At 43.4% G+C, this 23000-nt stretch overlaps 1 protein-coding gene across 3 annotated transcripts in view; it reads right to left on the reverse strand.

The window, feature by feature from the left end:
* Window positions 1–23000, reverse strand: part of LOC101160540 (LARGE xylosyl- and glucuronyltransferase 2) — a 110843-nt gene that overhangs the window by 62500 nt on the left and 25343 nt on the right. For all 3 annotated transcript variants that reach the window (XM_023950603.1, XM_023950611.1, XM_023950607.1), the window contains one exon: window positions 14286–14399. The gene's annotated coding sequence lies outside the window, so the exon portion shown is untranslated. The remainder of the gene's footprint in view (window positions 1–14285; window positions 14400–23000) is intronic.

The raw sequence follows: 23000 nt of genomic DNA on the forward strand, positions 1-23000 counted from the left end.
GGCGTTGTCTGTATCACGAGAAAATGGCGACTCCGTTGACTTTGATCAGATACAGTCAATGGTTCCACCAAACAAATGAAATAACAGCCCTAAAAATTTACAAAAATATGAATAAATGAAGAGAATTTCTGAAGTGAAATCGGACATGGGGGCAGCAGTGGGGGGGCGGGGGGGTTCCCAGCTGTGACTTCAATTTTAGCATTAAAGCATTAAAGTGCTGAGAGGAAGTCTCCATTCAGAAGCAACAAAGACGCTCATTTGCCCAACAGAAAGGTCAGCAAATGAGCGTTTTCTAAAGGGAATAAAGAGGTTTTTCTTAGCTGTTAAAATGGTTTAAACATGAATTATTATATTTCATTTCCTCTCCAGAACAACACAGAGGTCAGGTAGACTGTAGGAAGGATTCTAGACAGAAATTCTGCTTCCCTGTTATCCATCTGACTACGCTGACTTTTGATATCAAAATAAAATATTTGAGAGATGTTTTAACCATGTTTGACCATAAATGGGCATGTCCTGTGGTTAACATGCTGATTAAATGAAAAGGATATTCTTTGAAAATGTTTATAGGCGTCAAAGCCTTTAAGGGTTTGAGTAAAATCAGAATAAAATAAAGCTCCATAGAATAATTCTAGTTTTTCCACTTAATAATTTTATCACCAAATAGATCAGGATTTTGACTTTCCTGATCATCTGAGCTCTGAATCAATTCAAAACCCACGAATATAACAATTATTATCAATCTCTAGATCATCTCTTTTACACCTCCACTGTGGCTCTCTCGTTAAAGAAAAAAAAATGTTTTATATTTTAAAAAGTTACTGCAAATTAAAAAAAATGTAGACTAACACAAATTGTTTTCAATTCATTCACAAACAGTTTAAGGACTGTATAAATCTGTCTGCCTGACTTCTGACTGCAGTATCCTAGCAACAATGCTCAAATAATCCGATAGTTGACTGATTTCTGGCTGTTGTTTACCACAGAAAATTAAAGTCAGTAAGGACAAACAGAATTATTATTTAAGGTGCACCAATTTTAAGGTGGATTTTCTACTTTTGAACAAATTCAGGGATCTTAAGTGCACTTACTTACTTAAGGGATCTTAAGTAATATGGTAATTGTCACTGAATTAGCTCTGATTTATTTTTTGTTTGTTAGATTTACAACTTTCTGGCTGAAATGCACCACAAATGGTAAAATAAAGTGTATGGAATTACTGCGGACATTACACTAGCTACATTTGCTGCATTGAGATGTGGCAGAAGGCGTCTTTTATTTTGAAAGACAGTCCTGCGAACCTAAGTCAAAAAGTTATTACCTAACCTACTTCCTATTTCAAAAAAGGCTTTTTTCTGTTTGTTTTATTTATGATACCCAAAAATACACAACTCTATGAACAATAGTTCATTCACATTCACCATAATATTTACAATTACTTTAATATAAATCAGTGTCTTATTTTTCTTTGAATGTAAAGTAAAACTTTGTGGCTCCTAGTGGATGTTGTCAGTAAGAAAGTGGCTCTTTCAGTGTAAAAGGTTGCAGACCCCTGATCTAGATGAATCGATTGGCTTTTGGACAAAATGTTTTATTTGTAAAGCATTTTGATTACTGAAACCAAAATGAGAGACGGATGCTAAAAGTGAATGAAGTGTGGGTGGGCGGAGCCACACAGGTAAGTATGCACGACTGTGTCAGTGTGTGATCAGGTTTTCCTGACAGTGACCTGTGTCTGTGTGAGAGTGAGCCATGACGCCAACGGTGAAAGGTTAAAGACCCACTCTGATGAAAATGGCATTTTTAGGGGTGTTTTTTACAGAGCCCGTGTCCTGACATATAAAAAATAAAATAAATCTCCATTCCCACGAAATAATATTCCGTTTCCACAAAATACTATTTTGTTCCCTCGAAATAATTAAGTTGTGCGAACGAAATAATTATTAACGTCATAAGTCATTCATAAACACAGATATGCTCTCCGTCCGGCCGCCAAAGCCGCTTTCAGCGCTAACGTCCGTGTCTCTGTGACCAACATTCGTTCAAGAAAGGAAAAAGAAAACCAAGAATGATCTATTTATTATTGTCTCAACGAACATACACTGACCAAAAATATAAACGCAACACTTTTGTTATTGGGGGGGGGGGGTGCTCATCATTTACGCACTGAGATAAAGATGACAGGTACTGAGGCTCAGAGAGGTTGACATCCTCAGTCCTCATGAAAATCCTGTCGTCCTCAAAGGAAAAAGATTTTCAGATTTCAGCAGATTTTTGGTCCAAGGAACCGTTTGTATCTGTTTTCCCATTCTGAAGTTTCGATCATGACGATTTTTGTTTGCTCATTGACAAATCAGAATCTAATTTTTTATTATCAATATTTACAGTCCCACTCCGATCGTCTTCTGATCTATTGTAAAAGTGTTTCTAGTGGTCTTTCAATTATGATTCTGGAGTTTTTAGCCCACATAAAAAACTGTAGTTTTCTAGTGCATAGTTTCTGCAGAGCGACAGGAGCTGTGGGCGGGACTGTCGGCGCAGAGTAAGCCCACCCCAACTTCCCATCATCCATTACTAAGAGCTCTCTGTTTACATGCTCTTCTGTTAGCTTACAGCCTCTCACACAAAAATGGAGATGGGTATTGCAGCTGTCCAGCCGTACGGTTCTGATCCAGATTATAGCTCAGACGAGGAAAACAAAGACAGTCATGGATCTACTGGTCTGACAGTGGATGCATAACAATGGGGCGGGGCAGGGAGCTTGTGGCCCGCCCAGTGAATTGTCTACGTCACAAACATGACATTTTTTCATCTCCTCCTGATTCACAAGGATTTAAATAAAGAAATACTCAAAAAAGCAATTTGGAGCTTGATTTTCTTCATATATGTCCTATCATCAGAAAAAAGCCACAAGAACCAGTTAAGAACACCAAAAGCAGCATTTTCATTACAGTAGGTCTTTAATGATGTCCTTGGTTGTTCTAAACAAAATAAAAAATGGCTTAATTAGAAAGAGTCAATTTGTCAAGTTTTCAGTTTAGCTCTTCTCTGAATCAAATTATTCTTTAAGAGTTTCGCTTAGAAAGCCCAACCAGGGCTCGACATAGCCATTTGTCCGCTGGCCCGGTCCTGTTTTTCGAGCAGTGCGGACCACAAGACTTTACTTTTCACTTGTCCGCTCGGGCCACTAAAATATCTAACGGTTTATATATTCTTCACCTTTTTCAATAAAGTAAATTTTGCGAAAACGTGTAGATTTACCTCGTCTTCATAATGTAGTTTTTCTGCTAGTCCTGTGTTCAGACTTCAAGGGTTTCTATGGGAAACCTTTGATCACTTCTCCTTCTCTCCCGCCTGCGCGCGCGCGGCTTTCACTGCCGAGCACCACGCGGCACGCGCTCACCACTTTTTTTTTTCAAACTTTATTGAATGTAACAATTCAATACAAAACAATGTTAAACAGCAACAACGAAGGCACAAGCCAGTGGGTTATTATTACATTTGATTATAAATCCGACACCGTCACTGAAGAGAGACTGAAGTGTGTCAGAGATGTGGAAGACATGGCAGGAATAGATAGGAATATGTTGGATGGAGTAGTGGGTATAATTAGTAGTATGGACAGCAAGATATTTAATGAATGCATTGAAGATGAAACTGTATGCACTAAGCTTTAAGCTGAATGTCAAAGAATCAAAGGCAACTCCAAATACCTGAATCTCAGACTCAAATGCAGTAGAATGTTAAACTACTTAATTTTGTTTTTCTTTACAACACTGTAAGCAGTAAGTATTTCTAGTCAGCTGAATGATCTCAGTTAGACCTGCACAATATGAGGAAAACTCGCGATATGCGATATCAGAGATTAAAATTGCGATAACGATATAATTTGCGGTATATGAACAAACAGCAAAATAACCAAATAACCATTCCCAGTTTAAAAATTATACTCCAAATGACCCACGTTGACATAGGTTACAAACATCTAACATAACAGGGCTCCATCTGATTGGTCAACAATGTGAAGGCGTCCATCCGATTGGTCAAATGCATTAAGGGATTTATTTGATTCGTTAAATGGTTCAAACTGCCATTAGATTGTTTTAACACATTTAAGGTTTATGATTTATTGCGATATTTGCCGTTAGAAGCAGCATGATAACTTCTGAACTAGTGTTACCTACTACACTGCAGCGCTCTCTTCAAAACATCTGAAACAGACTAGAGCAGATTTAAGTTTGATATGGTCTATTTTCAGTCATTGAAAAGTGTAGAAATAAGTGATGTCACCAGAATGCACCAAATTGCACCATATTAAAAGTTTCCGGGGGGGCATGCCCCCGGACCCCCCTAAAGTTGCAAGCACCTGCGAAGCGGCGGGTCCCGCTATGCGCGGTGTCGGGCCAGTAACTTTCAGGCAGGGCCAGTAAGTTTCAAAAACTACTGGCCCTGTGGGCCAGTGCAAATTTCTGGGCTATGTCAACCCCTGCCAACATTTAACACTTTGTTGTTTTTGCGCTTTCACAAACAAAAGACGACAACAGCAGCAAAATTCTGGACACAAACATCTGGATGCTCCAAAACCATGACGACCGATCCCTTTAGAACCAGCAGTGATGGGGCAGCAGGTGGATGCCATGGGATGACCCAAAGGCCGCGGGGCAGCGTCCCATCCCGCTCCGGCAGAATCCCAGGAAATTCCCAGAGATGCAGCAGCTTCAACATCCTGACCTCAGCATTCACCTCATGCTTTGGCTGCTTCTGAACCCGTACCAACCCACACCCATTTTTTCTTCCAAATGAAATGATGTTTTACCACAAACTCAATCCATTTCAGACATTTTTGTGTTACACCGATGTCCCCATGGGTTAAAAACAGTCCAGGTTTTCCCTCACACCGATGTGCAGCATCTCTCCTCAGTATCAAACCTTCAGACCCTTTTCCAATCCGGATGATCAGAGGCCGCCTCGACTTTGATCAACAACTTTTCTGCCTCACAGAAACAGGCTGAGATCTGTTTTTATTCGTCTGAAATGTCACAGCAGTGTTAGAAATGGTAAATGGCGTATACCGTAATTTCCGGATTATAAACCGCTACTTTTGTCACACGCTTTCAATCCTGCGGGTTATTCAACGATGCGGCTAATTTATGCATTTTTTTCTTTTTTTATGCATTTTTTCTAAATGGCCACTAGGGGTGCTGGAGCAGAAAGGGTGAGAGTTAGATAGGGGGAATATGGTATATGTGTGAGGAAGACGCAGGTTTAATGTAAATTCCTGCTTTGTGAATGAACAGCAGGAACAGACCCTCATCATGGAAAATGCAAGAAGAAATGCAGATGATGCAGCTTTCAAGTTCAGAACAATCGTTAAATCAGTGTGAATAAATCCACCATCACCAACGGGTTTGGAAAAGCCGGTCTGCTGCTGACGGAGATGACAGAGCAAGAACAGGAGGGAATTTACCTCAGAGTGACACTGATGACAACAAAGGAGAGACTGAGAGAGAGAGGTGAAGAATGTCTGACGCTATTCCAATCCCACACTGAGGAGGAAGACTTCCATGGTTTCAGTGGACAAGAGGAAGACGAAGAAAGCTCTCAGTGACTTTTACCGGTATGTTTTTTAACCAACCTGTTAGTGTTGTGTTACGGTGTGTCACAGTTGTGGTAGAACCCCCCCCCGTTTTCCATCATTCAACTGTTTACAGGTTCCCCCGCTAGCTTAAGGCCCCTCAGACCCCCAACCCAACATAAGTGGTGCAAGAAAAATGGTGAGGAATATTGGAGCCGTCCAGTTGAGATCCAGATTCCAGCTCAGACGAGGAAAACAAAGACAGTCATGGATCTGCATCCCAATAGAGCAGAGCAATGGGCTGTCGATTGTAGCAGCAGCATCACAGCTACAAGCTTTTTTGGAAACCGCACTTTTGGTCTGCTCCGCTGTCACAACAACTTGACTAAAGAAATACTCAGAAATGCAGTTTAAACTTAATTTTTATCCGAGTGATTGTTTGGAAAAGAGAGATGAAGTGTATGGCATGATTAGTGAGGGATTGTGCAGCATTATTATTTTGTAAAAATAAAGTTGACTACTTCACAGGTTTTGCACACTGTGGTTTATTTTGGAACGTAATTCCTGCAATAAATGAGGGAACGCTGTGTTTCTAAATCCATCAGATGATGAAGCGCAAAGAGTTTGGCTCCAACTCACCCAGAGCCGAGACGAAGTGAAAAGGTTTGGTTTTTTCCAGACTTTGACAGAGACCCTGGGAACCTGACAGATACAAAGCCCCCCAGATCCCCAGCAGACCTGCTGACCCAGCTCACAGTCATAGGAGCAGGGAGGGGAGGGCCCAGGGTCAGAGGTCAAGGACTAGGTGTGGGAGAGGAAGGCTGTTCGAGCGAGAGCCCACCGGGCTGCAAAACAATGAGGGTCGTAGTTGTAGTAGTTCCCACTTTCTTTTCTGAAGATGAGCAAACATCTTCTGGTAGAACAGAACCCTGTGATGAGCGTCATGTGAGGCCTGCTGAGCAACCCCCCCGTGATCAGACAGTCTTTGTTTTACTGGGAGGGACAACATTTTTTCCAGATTTTTCCTCCTTTTTCACCATAGATTTGGTTTCTCCAGCCTTTTGGTAAATGGCGTACACACATGTAGCGCTTTCACAGTCCCGTTCACACATTCACTCCGCTGCTGAGCAACCTTCCACCAGAGGCAATGTGGGGTTCAGCGTCTTGCCCAAGGACACTTCCACGGGCAAGGCGGGAATCCAACCTGCAATCTACCGATCAGAGGTCGACTGCCCTACCGATGTGTTTTCCTCCTCCAGCCAGCTCCATGCAGACACGCCTGTTCTTCTCTAGGGGAGCCACCAGGTTTGGGTTTGTTCCCTGTGGTGAACCCCATTAACCCTGAAAACCAGGAAAGTTTGTGTTTTGTTTGCTCAGGTTTCAGGGTGTTTTGAGTAAAGGAAAACAGTGCCAGGTTTCACCAACCCGCAGGTGGGTACGACTGCTGGAGGGGCTGATGCTTCGCAACAGCGGGTGCAGCCGCCCACGCCGTTAAAACCGACAGAACGCTCTAAAGGCAGCAAAAGCAGCGACAGGCTCCTGAGCTAATTCTCTCAGCTGCTCGGTGGAGCCGACAGCACCTCTGCCGCTACGCCGACTTCAGAGGCCGTCTATTCCCCAACTCCAAATAACCCACGGCAGGCAAAGCTGCCTCCTTCAAGTCATCATCGCAAACCCGCCAAAGCTCTGCACGATGGTGCAGTACACACACACACACACATGCAGAGCTCTCGTTCCTAATCAACACGGTGGAGTTTGAAATTCTACATACATGAGCAGGAAGAAAAAACAAACCAAAAGTGGGAGAAATGCATTTCATGTAAAAACGTGTGTGAGAGCGCTGACAGCTAAAGTCGTAAAACTAAAGGAAATTAAATCATAGAAACGTCAAACTAACTGGTTTTAATGTCAAACAAAGACTAGAAAAACAGCAGAAAAAGCAGGAACTGCAAAGCTGAATAATAAAAACCCTGAGTTTAAAATAAACAAAGTTTTGAAAAAGAAATGACAAAAAAAGTTTCATTTTTTGGGGATGGAAGACATAAAAAAACAATAAAAGTCAAAATTGGATTTTTCTGAGTACTTCTATATTCAAATCCTTGTGAATCAGGAGAAGACAAAAAACATCCTATTTGTGAAGTGGAAAACAAGCTCTCAGCGGGGGGGGGTTGCTCTGTGCCAACGGCCCCGCCCACATCTCAGGTGATTTCTAATGAACTGCTGCCGCTCTGCTGAAACTGTTCCAGCAAATGGCACAGCCATAATTTAAAATAAATAAAAAGACTGGGAATGCTTTGAAAACGGATCAGAAAATGATCAGAGGGACTTACAATCATGAAGCTGCAGCGAGACTGAAGGAGAACAGGAAGCTGGAGTTGTCCTTAACATTCAATTTAGTTTTAATCTGCCTCTCCCCCTTTAGTATGATCTGTGTTGTTATATATTTTATATTTATTTTAATGTTTTGTAATGTATGTAGCCTTTTTTTACGCAATAGGTATTTTAAATTATTTTAACTGATCATTCAACTACAAAAACCGTCAGGACACATTTCCCATAATGCAATGTTTTGTAGTCATGGGCAGCTTGCAGTCAGTGTAGTGCTAAATTTCCAGCTGTGTTCGCGTAGGTTGGCGCCTTGCTCCGCCCCTTTCTGGTGATATTTTTGTGATGATTGACAGTTGGAGCAAAAACAAAAACATCCGTCTCACACCAGGTGATCTGTGCAGCGTTGGGTCCACCCGGGTGATCTCAAACACACTTATTGTGCGTCTTGGCTGCACATGTTTGGTGTCTCCAACATGAACGTCCATCAGTTTTTAAGCCTTTCTCTGATCTCAGGAATCGATTGTTCTGATCTCCAGTGAACAGCGCCTGTTCTTTTAGGAGCCACAGTTTAAATTCAGTATAAAAATATAGGAGTGGCTGACCGGCTGCTCTACAAGAACTTGTGACCGGGGTTTAAACGTGCAAAAAGTCATAAGAAAGAAAATCCTAAAATGGTTACTGATTTTTGTTTTCCTTTACTGATTTGTGGTTTAAAGAGCAAATTAAAAAAACATTCAACACAGACTCAAAATTGGGAGCAATTATATTTTATTTTAGTTGAATGAGAGTTTCATAAGTACATTTTCTACAGAAAACAGTTACTAATAGAGTATAGTTAATAGTTTAATATATGTTCCATACAGATTTATTGGCTCTCAGACACTCACCAGTTGTGTTTCTGTGTGTTGAAGTTGCGCCCCTCCCTCTGCTAGACCCTGCCTTCTGTGGCCCCCAGGTAAATTGAGTTTGAGACCCCTGTGTTAGGGGGATGGAGGGGATGGTAATGCGTCCTGTTGTATGTTTAACCATGGAACACTTTCGTTATAAAAAGTTACACTTTTTCCGAATTTCATTTTGCCATTTTTACCAGATATAATTTACCCAACAAAAAGTAATTGGCATAGAAAATATATCAAAACATGACAACACATGATTAATCAGAGTGGTTTTCTTTTATTTCAACTGTGGTATGGGAAACAACACGCTCAAAAACTACTGAAAATTAGGAATTTGAGAACTAAAACTTCCTTAAAAAAATAAACTAATACTAGTAACTTGGTCTTTGGCCCCCCATTCCCGGGACATGGGAGACTTCCCTGGAAAAGGCACAGACTCCTTAACACACGGCACATTGAAATTCATGTAAAGGGTTTTGCTCGGGTGAAAATCAGCTGGTGGTAATGCTCCAGGGTTCATGGAGAAGAATCTTCTGAATCTTTTATGTTGTTAACATTTTTAAGGTAGGAAGAAGTTATGCCTATTGAAATGAAATATATTAGAAGAAAAGCCACAAAAGTTGGGAAAGACCTTTGAGAATCTTTCCATGAAGCCTCATCTTTGCCAATGGTTGCTGAGGATTATGGTCACCAGCCGTCTTCTCCACGCACAGTCTTTGGTGATGAGCCTTCATCATCAAACTGGTGTTTTCTTCCTCATTTCTCACATCCATGTTAAAATTCAAATGAACTGACATCTCACTTCTAAGAATTAATACCCATGAGACGATCCAAAAAACCACAAATCAGACGAGTGAGTGAAAAAGGAAAACCAAAAAAAATCATTCAACTCGATACATACAGGCATTCAGCACACAGAAACCAGCTAGAACCGGTTCTACTGGAGAACAGGCCTGGTACGTGGAGAATTGCTATGAAGTGGAAAGAGGTTGGAGGTTGATAAATGCAGCTGACTGGTGAAGCTAATCACAGATTTGAGGAAAGTGGCACAAGTGCAGAGGGAATCTCACTGATCGAGTCCTGAACTGATACCCCCCCAAACTATTGTCTTTTGGAGAAGATGAGCTGCTCAGGGAGGACGCTCAGCTTGCAGGTCATCTTCCATCATACGGAGTTGCATTAGTAAACGCTTAGAAGGGAAAGCCCTCCCGGCGCGGCGGAGGGGCTGCTTCTCTGGTTGGGCTGCGGCTTGTACTCTCTGTCCCCCCCCATGCCTCCCTGCTCTCTGGCTCTGGGGGCCCCTGTGGCGGTCCTGCTGGCCCTGGCCTGGGTGGCAGATGTGATCACCGGCGGGTGGTTGCTCTCTATCTGCTGCCGTGTGGATGTTGGGGGGTCCTGGCTGCTGGTACTGCCGCGGCGGGGGTCTCGGTGTGGGGATGGCTGGACACTCTCCCTCCTTCTCTTTACATTCCATCATCCACTTTAGAAGGACATAAACACTCACTCCAGCACAGGTGCTACCTCACCTTTGCACTAATAGTTTGTGTGATTAAATGAAATATTTCACGGGTTGGTCCGAATGCATAAGTGCGCGTGTGTGAACAACAGTTGTATTGTGATGTGAACATGTTGATATGTTTTGTATGTGGGCTCTTTTGGAACCCACAGGCATGTTTGTGGCATTTGGGTGTGTGTGTGGACAGGCCCCGCCCCCTTTTTGGATTTATATTACTTATAAACCTGATTGTAATGATTGTAAACATCCAGCAACTTGTTGCCTTATGCTGCATCATGGTTCTACCCCCCCTCCCCTTTAATCACCCTCCTACCCCCCCGGGCATCCCTCTCTCTCTTCTTCCCTTCTTTTCTTTGCCGTCCAGTCCAACAAAAAGCTGTTACAGATATGAGTGAGATGAATATAGTTTAGCCTAAATTACAAAAGGGGTTTATTTAAATATACACCTGGTTTGTCAGAATATCCATAACCCCTGTTGTAACAGTATAATATGTCCAACACAAGAGGCTTTCAGCTCAGCTGTTGGACAGGACTAGTAAAAGAAAAAAAAAACTTAGAAGGGAAAGTGATCACACTCAAGAAATGCCAGAAACAGTAAACCCGTCAGTAAGTCGATCAAAACAGGTCATAAGAAACGCTGGAGTTGGATGGATTCACACTGAAAATGGAGTTTCAGCACTTAGGAAAAGTGAAAGTCAACATTCAAGCAGGTTTTCTAAAGGAAGGAAAGGCCCAATTTTCCCCAGAGGGGAAATCTAGCAAAAGGCTGGAATCCCAGTTTGAGTTTGATGTTTGGGATTTTGGACAAAATTGCTTCCCCAGAGATGTGTCAATTGAAAAGACATATAACAGGGAAGTTAGCAGTCTTGCACTTCCATATAGCTACTCAGTTTAAAGAACTTGAAAATGATGATGATATTGATGACAATAGCAAAGATGCATATAGTTGTGTTGGAGATTTCAATGATGTTGAGTCAATTACATCAGAAGACAGTTCTAGTCGAAGTTCAAACATGAACACAGATGAGCAGTCACATTTGGCAGGACTTTAAAACTAAACGCAAGACTTGTACAATGTTTCTACATGAAGAAGAGTTCACTCTTCTTCAAACCACAGTCATTCACAAAATACATTTTAGGAGAAAATCCAAAATGTTTTTACATCTTTGGTGAAACAATCTATCCAGTTCTCCTCGATCTCTCTGAGGTCAATGAGTCTCAGACTTCTGACCCTGAAATAATAATCTGTTCACAGCATTTATCAGAGTTTGATATTGTTTCTCTCGTTGACACACTTATCTTTGAGCCAGATGACATCTTACTGTCAGGTGTCGGGGTCGCCCTCGCACACCTGCCTGAGGATCTGGTCACACGCACCTGTTCTACATCTAATCAGACCTCTATCAGTCCATCACGCCCTCCAACCATTGTCGGTTCGTCTGCTTCTTTATGGAAGAATACACCAATCTCTGCTGGTTGAAGCAAAGCCAAGCTAAGCCAAGCCCCTTACAGCCAACCCAAACCAGGCCACATTAAGCCAAGTCACTTGAAGCTAAGCCTCATCAGATCCTTCTGGATTCATCCACTCTACACCATCAAAGACCTACTCTGGACCTACTGGCCATCCGCCAGTTGCCTCTTCATCGCATCAATAAACGGGCAGCAGTTTAGCTCAGGTGGTAGAGCGGGTCGTCCAACAACCGAAGGGTTGGCGGATCGATCCCCGCTCTCCCCAGCCAACTGTCCAGCCTGCAGCTCACCGCTCCCCCCAGAGGATGGGTCAAATGCAGAGAAAGAATTTCCCAATTGTGGGATAAATAAAGTAAATTCAATTCAATTCAATAAACTGAACATCTTCTAACCTAATAACTGTCTGCTTTTGGGTCCAGCTTATTCAAAACCTGACATTTTACAAATCCCTCAGCGTGTACTGCCTGAAGTCACTTTGCTTCTACACCATCCAAACAGCTTCAATGAAGTGATTGAGGAATTTTCCCACAATAACATCCTACATCCTACTTAAACGTTTGCTCCCTGACAATTCAGTTGGAAAAGCAACTGGCAACTGTGGTGTATTCTGGGATGTCTCCAGAAGTTTTTGGACAGAGTTTTCTGACCGGTGCATCCTGGGAACAAACCTGAAAGTTCGTTTCCTAAGGCATGACTTCTGTGGAGCTAAATCTGAAGAATTCTTCTGAAAGAATTTAGAGGCTGTCAGTAAATTTAGCCTGACGACTTTTAAAGTCAAACATACACAACTTTATTCTCAAAATGTAACAGTTGTGACTTTTTTCTTGTAAATTTAAAACTGTAGATTTTAAGTCGTAATAATGATAATGAAAAGTCATTGTTTCCAAGAAATAAAATGTACATGACAACAAACGTCTAACATGCGAAATTTAAATGATGCGTTAAACTTTAACACTGGGGCTTTGGTCAGCGACAGCAAAGGTCATTCGCTCTTTGAACTACCGTAACCCTTTTTTTGAGAGGGGCTGGGCTGAGTGCCTGTCGAGCAGGGAAGCAGCTAAATTTGTATAGATATGCTTAAGACTTGAAAAACGTTGTGTGGATGCTGTGTGACGGTGTGTGAACGAGCAACAATGCATATAATTTAGGTATGACGTGCATCTTATCCCATGACCTTGTATTATCACGCCCCTTTTCCCCTCACTCTCTGTCTCGCCTCCTCTCGTCCCTTTTGCTAAAACTCAATAAAGTTCAGCTTCTATTACAATCTGTGTGTTCATTGGCTGGACAGGACAAGAAAAAGCAAACAATTCATGGGTGAAAAACAACAAACTTCTTTAACAAAGAAAGGCTCATTGTACGCTGATATGCTGTCACTTTAACCTAATGCATCATGGGAGATGTAGTGATGGCAGACAGACTCTCTTATCTGAGCTTCATTGTTTTGTTCACTTGTTCCACGGTCTGACACCGGATTCTGTGGAAAGCTACACCGCTAAAGACGAGCTTTAGCTGGTATCTTTGTTAGAACTGAGAGACTTTATGAGCAGAATCAGAACAAGGAAGTGAAGACTTTAACCACTTCTGATTGGTCAGACTGATGACATGTGATCAAGCCCCCCAAGAATGATTGGTGGAGACAGTTAAAAGGGCGGGACTTTTCAGAAAACAGCTGTAGTTGCAGCTAAATCACGGTACCGTCATTCTTATCAAAATGTCTTTAATAGAATCAAATAAACACAAAGAAAAAAGTATTTTATGATCTTTTATATTCCTAAGTACTCAGTGTTTTATCAGGTTCTGTTTGGATGAACACAGAGCTGATATCCTGGAGATAGTAAATGTTTTTCGATCAGTTCATGAGGGGAATTTCTGACGGCACACTGGTTGAAAAACACTGATCTAGATGAAGAACTGCTTAGTTACATTAAGTTAAAGTCAAAGCCACTTAGATTCTTTGTTTCTAAATGTTAACAAAGCTTCTCCAACATGAGGGGCTGTGAGATTTCTGCACTTGGATTTTTGTGATGTTTCTTCGGTTCATCTCACAAACTCACACAAACATGTGATCCAATGACCTCTGACCTGGAAAAAGAGGCCGGCATCCAAGCATTCAGATGCTGAACCATCAGAAACAGGAATGTCCCGCTGCTGAGCACACAAAACTACTACACACAACACACAAACTATGCAGCTCAGCTCCCAGCCTCCTTTCATCACTGCTAACTGCAGCTTTCCAAACCCAACAACGACCATTCCTGTCAGTTTAAAGGCAGCTGCACACAAGTTCAACATCAGAGCTCAGATCTTCTCCCAGCAACTCTCCACTCATCACATGTGAGTCCGTGAGCCACATCTTCTGGAAAACACAGCACTGGCACGTTTTAGCCGAGTCTCCCCTTCCTCCTCCACTGTGGCCGCTGTACTGATCTGCCCATGATGCTGCTTTCAGAGAAGGACATCCCCAATGCCTTCCAGCACAAAAAGACATCTTCCTCACCTGACGTCAACACCGGAGCAAGCTCCTCCTCAGACCTCCTGACGGGACAGGGAGCTGGAGAGACGAGGGTCGGAGCCAGAGATGTGGACAGGACGCTCCAGCAGAAGATCCGCTCTGGAGAAGAAACAGAACAACTGGTGAGGAGACACTTTAGACAACAGCACAGAAGACCAGAAGTGGTGCTGAAAGGAGAGCAGCAGCTGGAAGAAGTATTTTAGCTTTTCAACAGAAGTTAATGATGGTGGTTTTCTGTGGCGCCCCAGCATCCAGAAAAGGTCACGATTGGATTTTGTGGTTTGTAAAAGATCCAGGTTGTATTGGGAGCAATAAGGTTTAAAATGAAGAACATCTGTCAGATCCTGAGCGTCTGTGAAATCCACCAAGACGGTTGACGTCTGAGGAGCTGCAGCGCTCAGCTCAGCGGGGTTTTCCAGCTGGTTAGTCGGCGTTCCTGCGTCAGACCTTTGAGACGGATTCACACAAAACAAATGAAAGGGATGCACCGGAACATGAGCGAACACCCCAAACGCAGCAGTTCCTGCTCCTCTCTCAGTCTGTCCTCCACGGAGAGGGGCGGAGTCAGGAGCGCTGCAGCGATGCTTGGGGTGTGGGGGCGGAGACAGGAGAGGGACGAGATCCTCATCGTGTTCGCTCCTCTCTGCTGCATGTTCATCAAAAAACAGAAGAGTCTGACGCAGGCTGTGACAAACGCTCCTCCTGCACAAGTCTGATCTGCAGCCAGAAGGAGGTGTGTGCGTGTGTGTGTGTGTGTGTGTGAGGGAGGGATGGGGGGGGGGGGGGGTGATCTCCCAGCAGCAGGAGGTCCTGGCTGCTGTTTGTGCACTGACAGCGCTTTAACGGCTGCAGGCCGCAGTCACATCTCTGAGTGAAACAACAGAAGCCAATTAAAGCTGCTTTACCAGGGGTGGGGGTGGGGGTGGGGGGTGCTGCCAGTGAACAGAAAAAGGAGAGATCCGTGTTGGTTCACGTGCACGTCCGGGCTGAAACACGCCCAAAAAAAACGCTGTAGCCGATGCTGGGACCACTGTCAGCGTCCATCATCACGGCGAGATACTGAAACCTCTGAAATACCAAAACACTGAAGCCTCTGAAGCACTAAAACGTCTGAAATACCAAAACCTCTGAAATACTGAAACATCCGAAACACTAAAAACACAAAAACCTCTGAAACACGTGACCTCTGACCCAAAGACCCAAACCTCTTAACAAACTGAAACATCTGAAACACCGAAACTTCTGAGATATTAAACTCCTGAAACACCAAAACTCCTGAAACACAGGAACGTTAGAGACACTAAAAACATCTGAAACATTGAAACCTTTGAAACACTAAATTCTGTGAGACACTAAAACCTCTGAAAGCTGAAATTCAGAAAAGCAAGAAACGTCTCCTCACCCTTCTGTCAGGCTGAAGGGGAGTGTCTCTGCTAGACATCCCATAAGTTTCTCAGCTGGAGTCGGTGTTGGGATGAATGTGGGTCTGAATCTCTGAATTGTAACTGGCGCTGAAATAGAGGAGGACAGCTGAGAACCCCAGCAGGAGAAACAGAGAAAAGACCCATATTGAGATGAGCCTGGGGGCTTTGGGGAGGTATGAGCGTGAAAAATGGAGGTGTGTGTTTGAAGGTAAAGGAATTACTTCAATTCTTCATGGTCTCCATTCACAGCATCTAAAAAAGTCATGTGCAGCACAGTTTCTTTGGAGATTTAAAAGCTTCAAGTTTCAAGTATTTGAAGAGAAAGAGTCAAATCAAAGACTCGTCCACTTTTTCTACAGGAAACAGGAATCTTTCAAAGTAAAACCTAAAGTTCAATGACTCTCTTTTTTTTCTACTGGGAGCCACAGATCCAGCTGTAACACTCAGCCGTTTCACTGGAGCAGCTTGAGTGGAGGCTTTGCTCAAGGGCGCCAGCGGTGGGGTAATGGGGGCGGGAAAAGGTTCCCTTGACGTTCAGTAATGCTGGCTGATGTCAGCGGAGGCTGCTATCAGAACAGAGTCATTTCCTGTCATCTCTTCCATTTGTCTGGTAGAAACTATTTGAAGCTGGTTTCACAGTTTTAAGATTCATTTTGGTTCAAGTGAATTATAAAGCGTCTAACTGCTTTTATTTCAATGGAATTTAAAGTCTGCTTTCTTGCGTTGTGAATTTGCATTTTATCTAAAGAAAGAACTAAATTCTGGAAGACGGTGTGTTGTGGAACCTGTGGAAGATCATTTTGAGGAAGGGGGGGGGGACAGCTGTTTGAGACTCACACATCAGTGGAAGGGCAAACGCACACGCAGCACACACTCTGACATTTACACAACGTTATCCTCATCAATCCTCTGTTTGCTCTGCACCCCAAAAACGAGACAGGAAGCTGGAGAAAAACCAGGATCCAGAAGTCCAAGTCCATGGACAGACCAGATCTACCAATGAGGGTCCAGCACCTGCAGATGAGCCCCTACCAACGTCTCAACTGACCTCAGTGACAAAAGTCACTGCTGTCATTCATCTCTGACCACACAACCACCAATGTGCAAGTGTGTGTGGTTAGGTGTGTGTAACTGTGTGTGTGTGGATGCATGTGGGTGTGTGTTTTTTTGGTGTCTCTGTTTATAAGTTCATGTGTGTGAGTGAATGTGGTTTAGTGTGTGTGTGTTTGTGTATTTTAGTATGGGTGTGTGTAACGTGTGTTTGCCTGTGTGTGAGTGGGGGGGGAGGGTTGTTCTTCTCTTAATCTGCTGCACTTTCACCAGCAACTATCACCAGATTAGATTACTACTGTCTCATCGGCATAACTCTGCTGCTCAGAAGCCATAGAAGCAGCAGCAGCAGCAGAGGCCACAGCAGCAGCAGGTGCCTATCAGCAGCAGCAGAAGAAGAAGCAGAGGCCAAAGCAGCAGCAGCAGCAGTCTAGCAGCAGCAGCAGCAGCAGGTGCCTATCAGCAGCAGCAGAAGAAGAAGCAGTCTAGCAGCAGCAGCAGCAGCAGCAGCAGAGGCCAAAGCAGCAGCAGCAGCAGAGGCCACAGCTGCAGCAGCAGCAGCAGCTCACAAATACTTTGAAATGTTTCCGAACCAAACCTTGAGGTAAACAGGCTCTGATAAGTAAAGCCCCCTCCCTCTGTGAAGAATGTGGGAGTAAATTTACGCCAACGACAGATTTCATTCTTTTTCAGTTCAGTGAATGCAGCCCATTCTTGTGCTTCCTGTGGGTTGGCATGGCGACGGCTCCTTCATTCAGTTCCAGTGATTACATGGAAGGCTTTAATGCAACAAAAGCCCCGCAGACACAATGAGCTTCACTTAACAGGTCCATGTCATGCGATTAAATCCCACCTTCAGATTGAGGCGGATGCTGATGCTGCTGTGTGCCCCTGTGGGGGGGGGGGGGGGGTCAGCTGAGACGGAGAGTTTTCCCTGCTCGCTGTCTAACAGGAGGAATAATGAACGCTACAGTAGAACTGAGTGCTTCATATCAGAGCTCCATCACATTATGCTCTGCTTCCTGTCACAATCTCATCCATGATGAACACAAATGGAATGAGATGCAGCCCACATTCACCTTTTAAATACCCCATTCAGGTGATGATGATGATGATGATGATGATGATGATGATGCACTTCACAAAAACATTTGAAACCTCGTCTATCGGGATCCTCTCATTACAAGCTGGGAGATTGGGGAGATATCTATGGTTTTGTTTGTTTTTGGCTGATTTGTGTTTCTTACTTGTTTGGATTCTGACAGGTTTGCTTCTGATCCCATCTAGTTCTGGATCCTGGTCTGATCCAGAGCTGGTTCTGCCGGTTTCCTCTGATGGCCCTCTTGGTTTGAAAAATGGCTTTAAGTTGGGTCTGGACCAAACAAGAAAACTCTTCAGAACCAGAGTCTATGTTCACCTGCAGATGAACTCTGGTGCGGTTCACTGCAGTGTGAAAGCAGATGGGCTCTCCATGAAGGAAAAAGACGCAACAATTGCATGATGGGTAAACTAGGTTCGGTGAGGAGCTGTTGAATGGAGGTCTAGCAGGACGAGCCACTTTTCTTCCATTTCTGTCCTGGTCAGAGCTTATCCTTCCAGACCTGCGGTGAGCAAGCAAGACTTTTTCTGTTTCCATAGCAGAGTCAGCAGGTGCTGGTGGTCAGAACTCTCAGAACTGCTCTGATGCAGCAGCAGAACGTCCTCAGATATGCAGGAAACTGGAGATGTGACCGAAAGGCTGCTGAAAGATTCTCATGCAGGTTTGATGGGAGTCGGCCTCCAGGAGATGAAGTCTGAGTTTTGCTGCAGCCACTTCCATTCCTGCATTCAGGAGCTTAATGGATGCTGAATCATTCATAAAGGGGATTAGGAGTTCATGTTTCCACATTTATACAAAGGTCTGAGCCATTATGAGGCTTTCATCTTTCCTCCATCCTGCTCTCCTGCTTGTTTGCTCTTTAAGGATCAGCGGGGGGGCGAGGGGGGGGCACTGGCGCCTGATCACAGCTCGTCTCGCTCTATTTGTTCATGGCATGCTGGTTTCCCGTTGACCTGCTGGTGACCTGTGTCAGCGCGGAGGAAATAATGAGGAGGCTTCGACAAAGAAACAAACCGAAAAACCAGCTGCAGCGTCACAGGTGAGGCAGCAGAACCGCTCGGGTCCGGACTGCCTTCACTGCTGGCTCGGCTGTGGGAATGCGGAACAACATTCACACCTTCAGCATCCTTTTCTGGAGCTTCAGCTCATGATGTGTGTAAAAACATGCAGGTATTTCTTTAACAATTTCTCCTAAATTCTATGTCTTTTATCTCCTATTCTTACCCATCAGCTCTGGTGGGTTTTGAGTCATTTTAAAGCACATCAGGGTGACTCCAGCACTACAACTATTGAAGATCATCTCATCCTCACATCGTTTTATCTCAACTTTCCTCCATGTTTCATTTTTCTCTGATTCTTTCTAACAGTTAAAAGACTTTAAAGCTTTATCTGAACGCTCCCCGTTTATCTTCGGTCGACAGCTGAGGCGCTCCACAATCACACACTGAAATGTTTCAGGGACAGCAGTCTTCCTGGGTATTTTCTGGTTTCTGTTGAAGCTTTCTGACGTCTGTTAATCTCAGCTTTCTTCAAACACTAAACCATGCTAAATGTTTTAGTCTTTAACTTCAACGTGACTCTTGAAGTGGTTTCTGGCTTCCAGTGTGAACAGCAGTTGACTCCAAGCAGAGGAAATGAAACCACGGATATTTTCCTATAGTCTCCAGTAGGAGAGGTTGACCCCATTGACTGTATAAGAGAACTGGACTGTGCAAGTGAGAGGTCACCCATACAAAATGCATTCCTTCTGGTTCCAACTAATACACATCAATTTTTCCACAATATGTCGGTTGCCATGTTGGAACCAGACCAGTCCTCCTTATTGGTCTGTGTTGGTCTGAGTCCTACATTTCAAGGGCAACCGCCCTCTCCAATCAGGCGTAAGCATGTTAGAAGGCCACACCCCTTAAAGCAGGCGAATCAACACACTTTGAACGTTCAACAGCACCTACTTTTTTAAGGCATCTGATTGGTCAGTTTTTAACTTAAATAACTTGCACTGTAAAAGAAATTAACAAAATAAAAAGGGGGACTATGAAGAACATGTGTCAGAAGGAGGAAGGTGCAGAGAGGATGAGGAGGCAGAGGGTTCCAGGGGAGACAGGAACTTTAAGACACTAAACTAAACCAAAAACCTCTGCAGCAGGCAGGCAAACTTAAAACAATAGAATTATAAGATGCAGGAACTCAAGATACGTCAAACTGTGGAGCAGCACAGGAGGAAGGGAAGGACAGGACTGAAATACATTCAGAACAGACGACACACAGGTGGAAACAATGAGGGCAGAAGGGGACCAAAAGTAAAACTCAAAGCAACAACATAACAGGAAGCCTTTCAAAATAAAACAGGAAACGAACTCAAAACATGACAGAAACAAAAAAGAACCAGAACAAAAAAATAAAGGAACTGAAACCATAAAAACATGTTGATAAAAATCAGAGCAGGATTGATTATTCTGACCAATGAGTAAGAGCTGTTTGTTTCTCTATAGAACTTTATGGGATTGCAGCTTTTTGGGACCAATGGGTCCTTCTTATTTAGAACAACAGGTGGGAGGGGTCATTCAGTATTGTTTCTCATACAAAATCAATGGTTGACCTGTACAGGTGCTGCAGGTTTCCGGAGGGTCATAGAGAGGAGCAGCCCCTTCTTAAGGGAAGCACAGGTGTGCTTTGCAGTTCCCCTGTGGCTCATACGGCCATCTCAAGAGACGTCATGGAAATGGAACGCACCATTGTGATGTGTGGTAAATGTATTGTAAAGCTTTCTAAGGACTATGTATGTTGCATGACTTATGAATTACAGGTAGTGCCGTCATCCAGTGTCCTAACGTCTCACTCTAGTCATTATAAAGTGTGAGTACTGCCTCCTTATTGGGGGGGACATGTGATATGTAGGTGCCCGTAGGACGCCTGTAGAACCTTTTACACGAATTACACTCCGATTGTCTCATTTCCTCCTTTCTAACAGTCAAGCCGCACACAAGCGAGGCACACATCTCACATGACAGCACTAACGGGCTCCTCGTGCAGTATGCAGGGTAAGGAGGAGATTGAAAACATAAAAAAATTTGTAAGACTCCTCTATGTCTCACCTACTTTCCTCTTACTTAGTCTTAGGTGTTATATAAGTGTTCACTACGACCTGTCGCCCGCAGCATACCTGTAAAAAAAAAATCAGGAACATTTTCTCTCTCCGAGTTTGTTAAGAGATCTACGACCTTAATATTTGTGTGGACCACCTGCATGGTACAGGTCTGCTCATTTTTCGCCTGCAGACACACCAAATGTTTCAGAAGATAATTTCATGCTCCATTATTGACCAACCATCCAACGGATTTCAGTCTCTACTGTTGGGATCAGAGAAAAGTGAGCTTTTCTGATTTATTCTGGTTAGAAGAGCCCATCTCCATCTTCCAAATGCCAGGCAGATGGCTTTCTTTGCTGATGAATCAAAGACAAAACATATGTTTCTTTAACCAATTTTAATCTGTATGGCCAAGCATGCTTTTTACATAATCAAGATAATGAATATACACACAATCAGACCCCACAATCAGTCTTCAGACCTTCATCATCTGGCCATGTTCGCACACCGCAGCTGGTCTTTTAGGGGGCGGCAGACTTAGGCAAAACCGGTTGGGACAAATAAAGCTGACTACCTGGGATAAAAACAAATCTGATGCAGACCAAAGCCCTCCAGAGAGTTTCCGGTGATGTTTATCTGAACATTGGCAATAAGTTTGGTCGTAAACTTTGCAGAAGAAACTCTGAAGACGACAGGTTTTAATTTGGAGAAAACAGTCTGAGGATCTGCAGTTCTCAGTATCAGCAGACATCTCCACCAACACTGGGAAAGAAAAATCTGAACTAGGAATAAATTTACCAGGGGGGGCGGACAACATGATGATTCAGACCTTCATAAAATAAGTTTCAGTCAGTTTCTGCAGTTTTATAAACATGTGAGTCAAACTACTTTTGCTTTACTTAAATAAAAACTCAATTTTATACATCAACTGGCTCTTTCCCTACCACTGCTGCCTGCCCTGCACTGCCAGCACAGATGTCTCAGCACAGAAAAAAAATAATCCCTGGCGACGTCAAAAACACAGACAGGTTACCCACAACCATCTCTGAAGCCAGATAATCTCTGCCTCGGATTAATGTTTTCAAAGGCCAAAGCCTTGTCCGAGTTCTGCTCGTAGACATGAGGCTAATCCCTGCAGACACCTTCCTAAACCTAAACAACTTTTTCTGAGCCACGGCACACTTTAACCTTAAAAAAAATCCCGCGGCACACCAGCATCCAAAAATTAAAAAAAACAAGATGAAACTCATAGTCTGTATTGATCTACAGCCCCTCCACAATCTCACATGCATTTTTGAGATAATTGTGTCAGAAATAACTGGAAACTACAGCTGTTTTTTTCTAAAAGATGCAATAAAAGTTAAGTTAGAAGATTTAAAAACAGTTTGTTGTGTGTTCGTTGGTTTCAAGACGTTTAACAACAGATCTCCTTGTGCGCTGTCACTCTCACAACCCAATGCATCATGGGAGATGTAGTGATGTCAGACAGACTCCCGTCTCTGAGCTTCATGGTTTTCTTCACTTGTTCCACGGTCTGATACCGGATTCTGTGGAAAGCTACACCGCTAAAGACGACCTTTAGCTGGTATTTTTGTTAGAACTGAGCAACTTTACGAGCTAAATCAGGACAAGGAAGTGAAGACTTTAACCACTTCTGATTGGTCAGACCGATGACATGTGATTAACCCCCCCAGGGATGATTGGTGGAGACAGTAAAGGGACGGGACTTTTCCAAAATACAGCCGAAGGTGCAGCTGAATCGCGTCATTCTTATCAAAATGTCCTTAATAAAATAAACGCAAAGAAAAAGTATTTTACGATCTTTTATATTCCTAACTCCTCAGTGTTTTATCAGGGCCTGTTTGGATGAACACAGAGCTGATATCCTGGAGATAGTAAATGTTTTTAGATCAGTTAATGAGGGCAATTTCCCACGGCACACTTGACCATCTCCCACGGCACACTAGTGTGCCGCGGCACACTGGTTGAAAAACACTGGTCTAAATGATGCAGAATGAATGAATGAATGAATGAATGAA

The sequence above is a fragment of the Oryzias latipes genome, chromosome 3 (assembly GCF_002234675.1).
Source record: "Oryzias latipes chromosome 3, ASM223467v1".
NCBI lineage: Eukaryota > Metazoa > Chordata > Actinopteri > Beloniformes > Adrianichthyidae > Oryzias > Oryzias latipes.